General features: G+C 41.0%; 1 non-coding gene across 1 annotated transcript; it reads right to left on the reverse strand.

The window, feature by feature from the left end:
- Positions 1–13,838: 13,838 nt before the first annotated feature.
- Positions 13,839–13,945, reverse strand: LOC120256809. The gene has a single exon (XR_005535418.1). It is a non-coding gene; the product is annotated as a small nucleolar RNA R71 (small nucleolar RNA).
- Positions 13,946–14,806: the final 861 nt, after the last annotated feature.

A 14,806-nucleotide genomic window follows, 5' to 3' on the forward strand; every position in this document is an offset into this window, starting at 1 on the left:
CATTAGTCAGACCGAAAGGCATGACCAAAAATTCATATTGCCCATATTGCGTGCGAAATACTGTCTTCGGCACATCACTTTCCTTAATCTTCAACTGATGGTAACCAGACTAGAGATCAATCATCGAAAACACTCTTGCCCCACACAACTGATCAAATAAATCATCAATTCTGGGTAAAGGGTACTTATTCTTGATAGTCACCTTGTTCAACTGCCGATAGTCTATACACAATCTGAAGGAACCATCCTTCTTCTTCACGAAGAGAACTGGCACACCCCAGGGTGACACACTCGAGCATATAAAACCCTTATCAACTAAATCTTGTAACTGTACTTTCAGTTCCTTAAGTTCTATTGGTGCCATGCGATGCGGAGGAATAGAGATTGGACCAGTACCCAGTTGCAAATCAATAGCAAATTCAAACTCTCGATTTGGAGGCAATCCAGGCAATTACTGAGGAAATACATCCTTGAACTCCTGAATAATAGGAACATCCCTGAGGTTTGGTCCAATAATTCTTGTATCTACTATATGAGCCAAGTATACCTCACATCCCTTGCGTACAAGTTTCCTTGCTTCCACAGAAGATATCACACACCTCGAAAGAACCTTCCTTTCACCCTCAAACACAATACTTGGTCCATGAAAGGTTTGCAATGTTACTTCCTTCTTGAAGCAGATAATGGAAGCCTTATGCCTATTTAACCAGTCCATACCAAGTATGGCATCAAAATCTCGCATCTCCAAAAGAATCAAATCTGCCTCAAAATCTACACCCTTCACTTTGATAAGACATATCTGAAAAACTACCTCCCTGATAATCTCTTCACCCTAAGGTGTTTGGATCAAAAGTTCACAGTCTAATGGGGAGGCTATCCTATCAGTATGACATGAGAATGCAGTGCTAACAAAAGATCTCTCTGACCCTGAGTCTATCAAAACATATGCATCATGCTGAAAAATGGATACAGCACCTGTAATCACGTTAGGTCTGTCCTCAGTTTCCTAATTGGTCATCACAAAAACTCTGGTCTGAGAACGAGTCTGAGGTTGTGTTGTTCCACCTTGTGGACTATTACTAGCAACAACTGATTTGGTTGGGGCAACAGGTGTAGAAGCAGTAGGCGATACATCCTTGGATTGACTCTGTCGTTCCGCAGGAGGAGGTGCTAACCCTGGTGTTCCACGGCCTAACTCTGGACATGCTGACTTAAAGTAGCCAGTCTACCCACACTAATAGCATCTGCGTGGCTCACGGCATGGACACGAATGAAATCTATTGCAGTTCTGGCATCTGGGAACATTTCCAGTTGATTTTCCTCCATAACTACCACTTGCAGATGTAACGCCTTTCTGACTGCCAGCTTGCCCTGATGGCGGTTTGACTGAGCTGGACCATGAAAAACCTGAAGAAGTATCCTCACTCTTGCTGCGCTTGGATGCCGTTGAAAAATCTGGATTTCTTCTCTTAGCTAGATTTTCATGAATGTGTTTACCTTCAAGAACTAATTTCTCAGCACTCAATGCCATGTGAACCACTTCCTTAAAGCTTTGATTCTCAGTAGCCGCCATCTTCTCTCTAATACTAAGGTTCAGTCCTGCCTCAAACTTGGAACATAGAGCTTCTTCACCACAAACAATTTTAGGCATAAAATTTGCCAATTCCTTCAATTCTTCTTCATATTCTGCCACTGCCTTGCTTCCTTGAACCAATTTCATGTACTCTTGCCGCTTCTGGTCATGGTGAAATCGAGTGTAATATTCTTCATCAAAGTCATGCAGAAAATCTGACCAAGTCAGTGGTATATCTGTACGACCCTTCAGAGTGTCCCACAAGATACTTGCTCTATTCTCCAAAAGCCTGACTGCAACCTTTAGTTTCAACTCATCTTCTATACCCATGTCTTCAAAAGTAGCAAGCAACCTCTTTAACCATTCCTTGGTAGCCATGGCATCACCTGAACCATCAAAAGCATTACATCCCAACTGTCTTGCTTCATTTATTAGCTTGGACAAAATTAGGCTCTGACTGATTTTACTGTCTTCCACTAGTGCTTGCTGAACTGAAGACAGTGGGGGTGGTGGCACAGACACTGGCTCAGTATGGGGCTGTCCCCCAAATAGGCTCTAATAACCAACGAAGTCACAATATTCCTGATATGTCGGCTGGCGACCCTGGGTATCCCAATATGCCTTAAAGCTTTGGAGATCTTCAGGTGGTGGCGCTACTCGTGGGGTTACAGTCTGAGGTACAGGGCCTGGAACTCCTGGAGCATGCACTGAAGCTGCCACAACAGGCTCATGTCCTGAACTGACCTCTTGCCTAGGGGGAGAATGGGGTTGAGCAGGAGTGGGTTCCCTAGAAGGAACACCAGCTCCTCGACGCGTACATGGACGTTGTGCTGGCATTCTCGCTGAAAAGAATAAGGAAAGACAAATTTTAGACTTAACTCCTATATGCACATATGATCAATGCAAATCAGTATTTGGATCCACTAGTCTTTAACGAAATCAAAAGTTTTAGAATTTGAACTAAGATCAATGTAAACCTCTAGCTCTGATACCACTAAAATTGTCACACCCCGAGCCTAACCGGGCACGTGGCAACTGCCATGATGACAAGAAGTTGGTCCCAAAACGGCCCCATCTTCAGGTCGCCTTAAGGTTCAATATAAACCTGTTATCACAATTATATAACTAGATGACAAAATAATAATAATATCACAATAGGGTTACCTGACACTAGGGGCCCTAAACACAAGTAGCATCAACAATAGAACAAACAAAGGTTTCAGATACAACCAGAAAATACAAATACATGAACATCATATAAAGGTCAAGTCTAGTTGATCCATAAATTTTACATGCATATTATAACAAACCTAAACAAGAAGTACAGATAAGTCACTCTAATGCTGCACATCACAACTCTGTCCAACATCACAGTCTTAAAAAATAAAAGAAAAGGGAGTGGTGAGTAACAGATGTTACCCAATGAGTGGTGTCAGCATAGATGTAATAGAGTGACAAATTATTTCAATTAGTAATTCCGCACAAATAGTAACATATAAAACCAATTCTAAGTATTCAACATATTAACAAATAACACAAGGTTCATCAAAAGCAAATAACATTTTAAAACACAATGAACATAGCTCCAAAACACAGGCTGACCTAAAATAATTCCCACGCTAATTGTGGCCGCGACTAGCTATGAGACCACCAAGGAGTTTTTGAAATTTTTTTTTAAAATTTAAAAACGTTGTCTTTCCTTGGTGTTGGCCACTGAGATCCCTGTGTGGTGACCCCGGGTTTCTAACATAAAAGAACCACCTGTCTATGGCTCCACGCACCTCTTGACCAGGGTAAACCAGGGTTAACCACGCCGCCTCACCATGAAAACTGAATGCCACAATATAATTCTTTCCAATTTCCAATTCAAAGAATCCATCTTACAATGTTTAAACCAGGAAATGTACATCAAACCATGTTCCATTTGCATATAAATACGGAAATATACATCAAACCATATTCCATTTCCACATAAATACAGAAATATACATCAAACAATATTCCATTTGCATATAAATATGGAAATATACATCAAATCATATTCCATTTGCATATAAATACGGGAAAGCAATTAAACATGTTTCTTTTAAAATAAATAGGTATAAACATTCTAGGTTTAACCATTTCAAGTAAATTCGTACACAATATATATATCAAGGAAACCAATTTATCATCAAATTTATGTGATAGGACACATGAAGAAATACTTTAGTACTCTTATTAAATCTATGCAATTATAAATTTAACCACTCACAGAGCCAGTCGTCTCGTCCTGAGAAGCGCATACTGTTCGGCGAGTTCTTTCCCCTTAGACGATGCTTCGCCACCTAAATACAAGCAGAGAATCCAAATTCTAATGAACATAAGAATGATGGCCAAAAGAAAATGCTTGAAAATACAATTGTACATGTCTAATACAAAACCTTAGTGTTTTAGGGCAAAACATTGTCATTTTGGATCCAAACGACTTCATAATGGAATAAACCTAGTTCCAATGAGTTCAGGGTAAGGAGAGCTTCAATGTGGACCAAAGAAATACCAGAAAAGGCTCAAAATTTTCGGCGCTACAAGAACTTCGGGATTACTCGCAAAGAAAACCCAAACCTTACAAATGATTTTTCTCATTTTATAACATCAAATGATGGAATTTTTGCCACAATTTTTCATGAATAACTGTTGACAACATCAAGGGCTTCATTTTAAGCCCAAAAAATCCCACAAATCATTGAAAATATGGAAGAAATACATACTAAAAACTCGAATAAAGGCTCTTATCTTACTCAAGAATATATGAGGAGTAAATTTTTGATGTTGGTGCGCCAGAATTGGTCGCCAGAAATAGTTTCTATATTTGGAGGGTTCAGTCGGCATGAAGAAGCAAAGCAGGAGAAGGAAAGAAGAAGGAAAAGAAAAGGATTTGGATATTAACTCTCGGCCTGCTACACTGTCGGGTTGCTATAGTGCTGGACTGCTATAGTGGTATTCTTCCTACAGTATTAGGATGCTACAGTAGTAGGCATAATCAATAGTGTTGGGCTACAAAAACTACAAGAATAGGCTGGTTTAACTACAGTAATGGGCTGCTACAAAGTTTTTTTTTTTCTAAATCACTCTATTGCCCCTCTAACACAGGAATGGGAACAAAATCCAAATAACCAAATTGCCCCCTGTTTTTGGCAATTTATCACACACAAACTTACAGTGTAGTCATGCAAAGATGCCACTAGTATAAAATGACCATTTCACTCCTAATACAATCATAAAAATCTAAATAGCCCCGAGGTCTAAATCAGGACAGGGTACAACAAGTGTAGCCACTACTTCGCTCTCCCTTTCAAGGAAAATGGGAAGGCTCTCAACTTGATGGCATCATCTGTTACACCGTTTATCTTAAGCATGTCGCACACCTCAAGAAAGTTCTCTATATGACTGTTTGGATCCTCATCGGCCAAACCATTAAACTGTGCGGATTGCTGCAACATATGGATGAACACCGGCTTCAGCTCGAAGTTCTGAGTTATAATCGGGGGACGCATAATGCTCGATTGTGTCCCCAATACTGAAGCTCTGGCATAATCAAATAATATCCGTTGCTGCTCATTCTGTTTTGTTATGTTTTTAGATTCTTCTACTTCCAATTCAGCTAGATTAGACTGTTCTTGTACAGGTTCTTTCCCTTTTCTTCTAAGTGTACGTTCGAGCATGGGATCTCCTTCAGTCAATACCGAAGGGTTAACTCAGGTCATAACCTGGAGCTGCACCAAAAAAAAGAAAACAAAATCAGAATGATGATAGAAAAAAAGATATGAAATAGAATGAATGAATACCTAAGAAAACAAAGTGCAAAGTATCTTTAAACGCCTACTCCCCGGTAATGGCGCCAAAAACTTGACACATCCGTATATGCATTTAAACCGCAAGTGCACAGGTGTCAAAGTAATAATCCCAGATGAGGGTATCGTATCCATAGAGAGTAGGGACTAGAGACACTTAGGTTGTTTCTTAACTAATATGGAAGAAAAATAGTGATAACTGTGACAAAATATGAAATACCGGAAATAAAACCAACAAGATAGAGAGCACAAGTAAAGGAGAAGGTAAGGCAATCAATAAAGATGGGTTACCAGATATTGATCCACCTAGGACAATTGTTTCAAGTGCAAGAACGCTCTACTATACTTCCTCGTGGAAATCCTTAATTACATAATCCTAAATCTGAGGTCAACCATGCCTAACTCTATACATGTCCCAGAGGAGAGATTGAATAACCTCTCAAGCTTGCACTCGCATAGAATTGCAATGAGCTCTAGGGATTCCAAGTGATAAACCCTATTCCTACGTACAGACCTAACCCTTTAGTCCAGGTGGAAGATCCCTAACAACAATTAAGCCCTAGGTGCTTGATAAGTGCTTGTATGATATGAATGCGAAGCATTCTTTCCTTATGTTTAGCATTACTTTTCTCAGGTTTTTACACTAACATGTGTGTTTTTATGTTACTTTCGTACAGGTAGGGTTGTGAGGCCGAGTATGAAGGAAAGAAGCCAATGTGGATCATAATGCACCGATTTTGGAGCAAATCTTGCTAAGGTTCAAACACGAAGACATAGGTCGGGTGCGAGATGCTAGAGTGTGTGCCAACATCCTCAAATTTGAGTTAGCACAACCATTTGGAGGGGCACAAGGGCAGTCACATTCAAACATTCCGACTTATGCACATAGAACAAGATCTCTACCAACTTGTCCATTATTAAAGAAGCAAAGCGATCTACGACGTGAACGTGTGCCCGTTTGCGTCACCCCGATGAAAGTATTGTAGCAGTACTATTCACAGCCGGCCGAGAAAACAGGAATTCAGAGAATCCACACGGGCGTGTGGAAATTATACACGGCTGTGTGGAAATTCCACATTGGCGTGTGAAAAATCCATAGGCCCGTCTGGTCGCCCGATTCCAGCCCTATTTTAAGCCGATTCAGCCTTGATTTCAGTATTCTTTTCTCCATCTTTTCCCCAACTTGAGAGAGGGTTTTGGCTAGGGTTTTGAGAGATATTAGCTAAGGTTTTGGAGAGGTTCTACAGCTCCGACATCGTCATTCCTTAGGAAGAAAGTTGGTAGGGGAGCTTCCATCGAGGTGTATCCTATACCGGATAAGGGAATCCTTGGACGACGAGTAGAGGACTTTATACAAGACCATCGACATGACAATCGAGGAGGTTTCTCTATGGATTCATTGCTTTTACATTCTATTTCTTTGATTGTACGTAGCTCCATGGAGAGCTTATAAGTGCTTGTGCGATATGAATGGGAAGCGTTATTTCCTTATGTTGAGCATTACTTTTCTCGGGTTTTTACACTTATATGTGTGTTTTTATGTTACTTTTATGCAGGTTGGGTTGTGAAACCAATTATGAAAGAAAGAAGCCAATGTGGATCACAACACATTGATTTTGGAGGAAATCTTGCTAAGGTTCAAACGTGAAGACATAGGTCGGGTGCGAGATGCTAGAGTGTCTGCCAACCTCCTCGTATTTGAGTTAGCACAAGCATTTGGAGGGGCACAAGGGCAGTCACACTCAAGCATTCTGACTTATGCACATAGAATAAGATCTCCACCAACTTGTTCGTTATTAAAGAAGCAAAGCGATCCACGATATGAACGTGTGCCCGTTTGTGTCACCTCGATGAGAGTATGGACTCGGGAAGCATTTTAGGCCAGTACTGTAGCAGAACACTGTAGTAAAAGTATTGTAGAAGCACTGTTCACAGCCGGCTGAGAAAACAGGAATCAGTGAATCCACATGGGCGTGTGGAAATTATACACGGCCGTGTGGAAATTCCACATGGGCGTGTGAAAAAACCACATGCCCGTGTGGTCGCCCGATTGTAGCCCTATTTAAAGTCGATTCAACCCCGATTTCAGTATTCTTTTCTCCATCTTTTCCCCAAATTGAGAGAGGGTTTCAGCTAGGGTTTTGAGAGGTACTGGCTAGGGTTTTGGAGAGGTTCTATGACTCCGACTTCGTCATTCCTTTGGAAGAAGGTTGGTAGGGGAGCTTCCGTCGAGGCGTATCCTATACCCGATAAGGGAATCTTTGGACGACAAGTAGAGGACTTTTCACAAGACCATCGACACGATTATCGAGGAGGCTTCTCTATGGATTCATTGTGTTTACATTCTATTTCTGTGATTGTACTTATCTCCATGGAGAGCTAAACCCCTAGTGGGTACTTGGGTATTTGTGAACCCTAGGATGTATTTGTTTCATTGAATCTCTTTACTATGCTTTCAATTAATTGATGTTTGTTGTGAGTTCCAACCTTGAATGCTTGATTATATGAACATTTGCCCTAGAGTGACACTAGGGTTGAGAGTTCTTGTTGGCAACCTTCTGAGTGAATGACACACCACAAGCGTTAGACAAAGCTAGGTTGGAAAGGGTTAAGAGGGTGAGTCGAGAGGTACAGGAGCGTCGTTTTTCCCCTCTGACGTGATAGATTCTACCTCCATTCCTCGAGTTCTTTACGACCATAATAGAGTGAATGGTCTAAGAGATAACCCTCCGCTGGGGCTTAGTTGCGCATGCAACGGAGTAAAGGATTGAGGTGATCTTAGTATCTAGGGCTTAATTGTGGTTAGGGACCTTTCACCTGGACGAAAGAGTTAGGTCTATAATTAGGAAGAGATTTATCAGTTGGAATCCCTAGAGCTCATTGCAACTCTATTCGAAAAGTGCGAGGTTGAGAGGTTATTTAACTCTCCTCCGGGACATGTATAGAGTTAGGCATAGTTGACCTTAGATTTGGGACTATGTATTTAAGGATTTCCATGACTCACCATTGCATTAAATTAGGAAGCATAATAGAGGGTTCTTGCACTTGAAAATGATTGTCCTAGGTGGAGCATTATCCGAGTACCCCATCTTTATCGATTGCCTTACCTCCCTCTTTACTCGTATTGTCTTACTTGTTGTTTTTTTATTTTTTTGAGAATTGAATCATTGTCACACTTATCACTACCGATCTTTCACATAGCTAAGAAGAGGATTAAGTGTTTTTTTATTCCCTATTCCCCGTGGATTCGATCACCCGCTCATCCCGGATTATTACTTTGACAAACCCGCACTTAGTGGATATACGCAAGGGATCTTGCCAAGTTTTTTTGCATCGCTGCTGTGGAGTAGGCGTTTAGAGATACTTTGCACTTTGTTTTCTAAGCTATTTTACCATACATTCTATTTCACATTTCTTCTCTATCACTATTCTGATTTGTTTTTTTTTTTAAAAAAAAAGAGAGGGTTATCTCACATTTTCTTATTTTTCCATCATTCTCATTTGTTTTTCTTTTTGTCATGTCTTACTTTTTCTTCCAAGAATTTTAAATGATGATTGACCCAGTCGTTGCTCTATATTTTCAGGATGGAGCTCTAAGTAGAAAATTGTATAGAATTGTTACTTCACGACAACAAAAACATTCCATGTTACAACGCATATCATTCAATTGAAGTGGGCTACCCAAACATTTTTATGGAATAATGGTGAACAACATTGGGAGGCACCTAAAGAGGAATGTCAAAAGGGTGAGATACTCGGTGAGGATGTACTTCAGTTACAAAGAGTATTAGCTAACTTTATTGAAGCATCCGATGTCTCAAGGGTCCAAAAATATGGAGACCACATGAAGATGTCATGAAGACTCCTATAAAAAAACCTTGAGCATCAATTAGAAGGGATACTTGACACACTCTACAAGGAACAACAAATATTTGAGCAAGCAAGTCAAGTTCCTTGTAGAGAAGATGTGGTAGTGAATGACAATGAAGAAGTGGGACAGTAATCGATTATGATGTTGTCGAGATCGAGAGGATACAAGAAGAACCGCTCATTCAATATGATGATTGTTTGAGTGGACAAAGATATTTGTGAGAAAGAAATGATGTAGGGAGAGTTGGCGAAGATGTATTGTTTTCAAGTTGAAATTGAAGAAGAAGCAACCCCTAAGGTAATGGAACACACATCTCCATTTGGGATTGATCAATTCATAAATTGTGAGTAAGAGATTTTGGGTTTGGACGTAGACATGGGTAAGAGATTGAAGCTATCCAATGACCCACCTGTGCTAAGCTTGGACAATTCCCAACCCAAATTGTTTCCTTGGAGGCCAAAGGTAAGATGGTTGGACTCTCCAACAAATATTCCACCCCGGCAAGCAGATTTTTGGTTTAAGGGAAGTAGCTATGCAATATCTAGTCGGGAGGAACATACTCTATTCAAGCCTCCATAAGGTAAAGAAGAGGTACGTCAAGGTTAGTGACGTAAAACAAGCGCTTCTTGGGAGGCAACCCAAGTCTTTACTATTTTCTAGTGTCTAGTTTAGTGTTTGCATAAATAAGAGCTTGAGTATTGGTGTTTTTGATTCTTATATGTCATTGCTATGCTTTTTCTTGTGGACCTGCTGGTGTTATCTTGTGTCTTCATGTGTTTTGGTGAAGTTTTTGGTCATTTGAGCTATTTCTCATGTTTTTTTCTCGTGTAAAACTTGCATATTAGGGCGGGTTCTGAGTGTGTAAACATGTTCAGAAATTTTCTGCAGAGACTATAAAATTTTCTAAGGCATCTAGAGAAAACGCACGGGCGCGTGGAATTTCCGCACGCCCATGAATTTGTATTATGAGCTCATCTAGAGAAGGCACAGGGGCGGCAAATGCCTCCCCGTGAACAACAATGCACTTTCGCGACGCCCATGGGTAATTTCCGCACGGGCGGTGAAGTCCTCCCGTAGTTTGGCAGATTATCCCGAGAGCACACAGGCGTGAACTCGCCCCTTGTGGGCGACCTTGTAAAAATCGCACGCAAGGCAGTAATTTCCGCACGCCTGCGCGAATCTCGCAGAGGAGCTCTCCATCCTGAAGAAGACACGTGGGCGCAGCGCTTGCCCCCGTGAGTTGGGCTTTGAGGATCGTCCATGCCCGTGTGGAATTTTCGCACGGGCATGGGTCTTAGAGAATTTTCTTGGTTGCATGCAGAGTCCAAAGGGCGTGCAAGGCTCGCCTCGTGGGTCCGGAACCGCAGTGTTTTCTTTTAAAAATCTTTTTCTGCTTTTCTTCATCTTTTTCACCCTCAAACATTTTGAGAACACATCCTTGTTTCTCTCCCCGACCTCTCACCATCGCTTTTAGAGGGTTGTTAATTGAGTTTTTCCTACTGCTTTTCTAGTTTTTTTATTCTCATTTTGTCGTTAAGCTTCTCTTTCTTTTCTTTGCCAATCTTCATTTATTTTTGTAGCACCAACGCTATCTTCGCCAAAGAAGTGAAAACCGATGTACTAGCTATCGACACCCGACACTTGAGGCGCCTTTTACCTTCTTTTGTTCTTATTTTTTTCTCATTTTTATTTTCTCGCATTTTTATTTTTAGACTTTGTATACTCGTAAAAGGACTCTCCTTCCGAAAGTTATTTTCATTTTTATTATCTCGAGTTGTATTCATTGTCTCATCTTTTATATATACCCGATTTAATTTTTTTGTTTTATTGAGCTTCACCGAACCCCCTCGTATGCGCAAGTGCATGGTCCCGCCATCATGAGAATTGAGACTTGATCATGGGCACGACTCAAGGTGCTTTCGGCACTTGCCCGTGTGAGCTTCACAACCCGCTGGAACATTACTCCCAAGAATTTAGCTTCATCAAACGCAACACTAGGAGTCGGGGATTATTGTTTTGATTGCTTTCTCCCACATATATTCTTTTGTTGATATACATTATGAGTGAGCTTGCATGTGTACTTTATGGACAATCTACAACTTAAGTGGGGGAGTTTCATAGTGCACACATCCTTTTTTTATTGTTTTTTTGATTGATATACATGCTCACATAGCTAATGGCGGTTCACCTTAGTTGTAATGATTGTATTCTTGAGTTTAGGAGAATTTTTTTAACATTGAATATCTTCATGCTCTAGTTTTTATTTGAATTTTTTTAGGAATTTTTTTGCCCTGAATTACACTCATGCACTACTCACTCATGTTCGATGTTAAAGGGACTAGTTATAGTTGTTTCTTATGTTAAATTCTGAACAAAAATAAATGATGAAAAGAAGGAACAAAAATAGTTTTTCTAGTCATTAAAGAAGCAAAGCGATCCACGACGTAAACATGTTCCCCTTTAGCGCCACCTCGATGAGAGTATGGACTCTGGAAGTATTTTAGGCCGTGCACCGTAGCGTAAACAATGTAGTGAAAGTATCAGTAGAAAGACTATTCATAGCCACCGAGAAAAACATGAATTTAGAGAATCAACACGGGCATGTGGAAATTATACACGGCCGGTGGAAATTCCACATGGGTGTGTGAAAAACCACAGTGCCCGTGTGGTCGCCTCGATTCTCGCCCTCTATTTAAAGTCGATTCAACCCTGATTTCAGTATTCTTTTCTCCATCTTTTCCCCAACTTGAGAGACGATTTTGGCTAGGGTTTTGAGAGGTATTGGCTAGGGTTTTTGGTGAGGTTCTACGTGCTCCCGACATCGCCATTCCTTAGTAAGAAGGTTGGTAGGGGAGCTTCTATCGAGGCATATCCTATACCGAACAAGGGATTCTTCTGTAGAGAACTTTTCACAAGACCATTGACACGATTAGTGAGGGGGTTTATGTATGGATTCATTGCTTTTTACATTGTATTTCTTTGATTGTATTTAGCTCCATGGAGAGATAAACCCCTAATGGGTACTGGGTATTTGTGAACCATAGGGTGTATTTGTTTCATTGAATCTCTTTATTATCCTTTCAATTAATTGATGTTTGTTGTGATTTCCAACCTTGTATACTTGATTGTATGAACATTTCCCCAGAGTGACACTAGGGTTGAGAGTTCTTGTTGGTAACCTTGTGAGTGAGTGACACACCACGAGCTGCTAGACAAAGCTAGGTTGGAGAGGGTTGAGAGGGTGAGTCGAGAGGTATAGAAGCGCCCCTTTCCTCCGACGTGATAGATTCTACCTCCGCCTCGAGTTCTTTGCGGCCATAATAGAGTGAATGGTCTAATGGATGACCCTCCGCGGGCTTAGTTGTGGTTAGGGACCTTCCACCCGCACTCAAAGGATTAGTTCTATAATTAGGAAGAGATTTATCACTTGGAATCCCTAGAGCTCATTGCAAATCTATTCGAAAGCGTAGGTTGAGAGGTTATCTAACTCTCCTCCGGGACATGTATAGAGTTAGGCATAGTTGACATTAGATTTGGGACTCACGATTTAAGGATTTCCACGACTCACCATTGCATTGATTAGGAAGCATAATAGAGGGTTCTTGCACTCGAAATAATTGTCCTAGGCGGAGCATTATCCAAGTACCCCATCTTTATCCATTGCCTTACCTCCTCCTTTACTCGTGCTCTCTTACTTGTTGTTTTTTTACTTTTTGAGAATTGAATCATTATCACACTTATCACTACTTATTTTTCACATAGCTAAGAAGCGGATTAAGTGTTTTTATTATCTACTCCTTGTGGATTCGATACACCGCTCATCCGAGATTATTACTCGATAAACCCGCACTTATGGGTATACGCAAGGGACCTTGTCAAGTTTTTTTGGCATCGCTGCGTGGAATAGGCGTTTAGAGATACTTTTCACTTTGTTTTCTTAGCTATTTCTCCGTACATTCTATTTCATATCTTCTTATTCTGTCATCATTCTGATTTCTTTTTCTTTCTTTTTGGGCGCAGCCTGTGTTACGACCCGAGGAATCCCTCAATATTGATTGAAGGAGATCCCGAACTTGAACGCTACACTTATAAGAAAAAGGGAAAGAGCCTCGTGCAAGAGCAATTTAATTTAGCTCGATTTTGAAGTGGAAGGATCTGAAAAAACATGGCGTAATGTAATGAGCAACATCGGACATTATCTCGATTATGCCGCATCTTCAGGTTGGGGATGCAATCGAACATTGTGCGCCCCCCGATCATAGCTCGAACTTTGATCCGAAGCCTCGCATTCATCCACATGTTGCAGCTAATCTGCATAGCTTCAACGGTTTAGGGCAGATGAGGATCCAAACACTCATATGAGAGTTTTCTCGAGGTGTGTGATATGCTTAAAATAAACAGAGTGACAGATGATGCCATCAAGTTGATAGCCTTCCCATTTTCCTTAAAGGGGAGAGTGAAGCAAAGGGCTACACTCATTACCTAGAGCATCAATTACCACATGGGAGGAGATGATAGAAGCTTTTCACCTGTTATTTTTTTCTCCCTGAAAAATCAGCGAAAGCTTAGGAATGAGATCTCATCTTTTGTTCAGTTGAATTGGAGTCTCTATTCGAGACATGGGAAAGGTTCAAGGAACTCCCGAGAAAAATGCCCGCAACACGGATTTCGGGAGTGGATAATTGTTCGTGCCTTTTACAATAGCTTTAAAATCCAAGTACAAGACAACTCTTGGATGCAAAGCAGTAGGAGGTACTTTAGGTAGCAAGACCCACGATGAGGCCCGCCAATTAATTGAGGAAATAGGGCTAAACAGCTACCAATGGAATGCTAGGGAAAAAGAAAAAGGTGGCCGGTCTCCATGGAATAGATGCAGTAACTTCATTGAGGCTCAAGTGGAAAAATTTGAGTAAGAGATTAGATCTTCTAACTTCAAATAGAGTGGCGACGGTGACTAATTATACTGTGTGTGGTGGAGGACATGCTCCCTCCGATCGCCTCGATCTCTATCGGGTGATGTTTCTTCGGTGGAGAACGCTGATTTTGTAGGTAATGGCATGGGACCCTCAAGGAAACCCATATAGCAATACCTACAATTCTCGTTGGAAGAATCATCACAATTTCTCATGGAGTAATCGTGGTCCACAAAAAGGCCATGGGCTCACTGGGTTAACAACAACAACGACAAGCTCCTCGTGTGGAAAAATGTAGTCTCTGTGTTTGGAAACCCGAATGAATGACTTAGAGAAGCAATTGACTAAATTTGCAGTAATCCTGACATACAAGGTTTGAATCACCGAGGCTACACTTCGCAACCACACCACCTCTTTGCATAACATTGAAAAATCAAGTGGGGCAAATTAGTAAGTCTCTCCGAAAGGCCACATGGAAGCTCACCGAGCAACACGTAAAACCAACCCTAGAGAGCACGTGAAGGTGATCACTTTGAGAAGTGGTCATGAGGTTGAAGGTAGGCTTCCGAGTGAGATGCCAAAAGAACATGCACCCGAGGTTATAGAGGCGGAAGAG

Source organism: Dioscorea cayenensis, unplaced genomic scaffold (assembly GCF_009730915.1).
Source record: "Dioscorea cayenensis subsp. rotundata cultivar TDr96_F1 unplaced genomic scaffold, TDr96_F1_v2_PseudoChromosome.rev07_lg8_w22 25.fasta BLBR01001665.1, whole genome shotgun sequence".
Classification (NCBI taxonomy): Eukaryota; Viridiplantae; Streptophyta; class Magnoliopsida; order Dioscoreales; family Dioscoreaceae; genus Dioscorea; species Dioscorea cayenensis.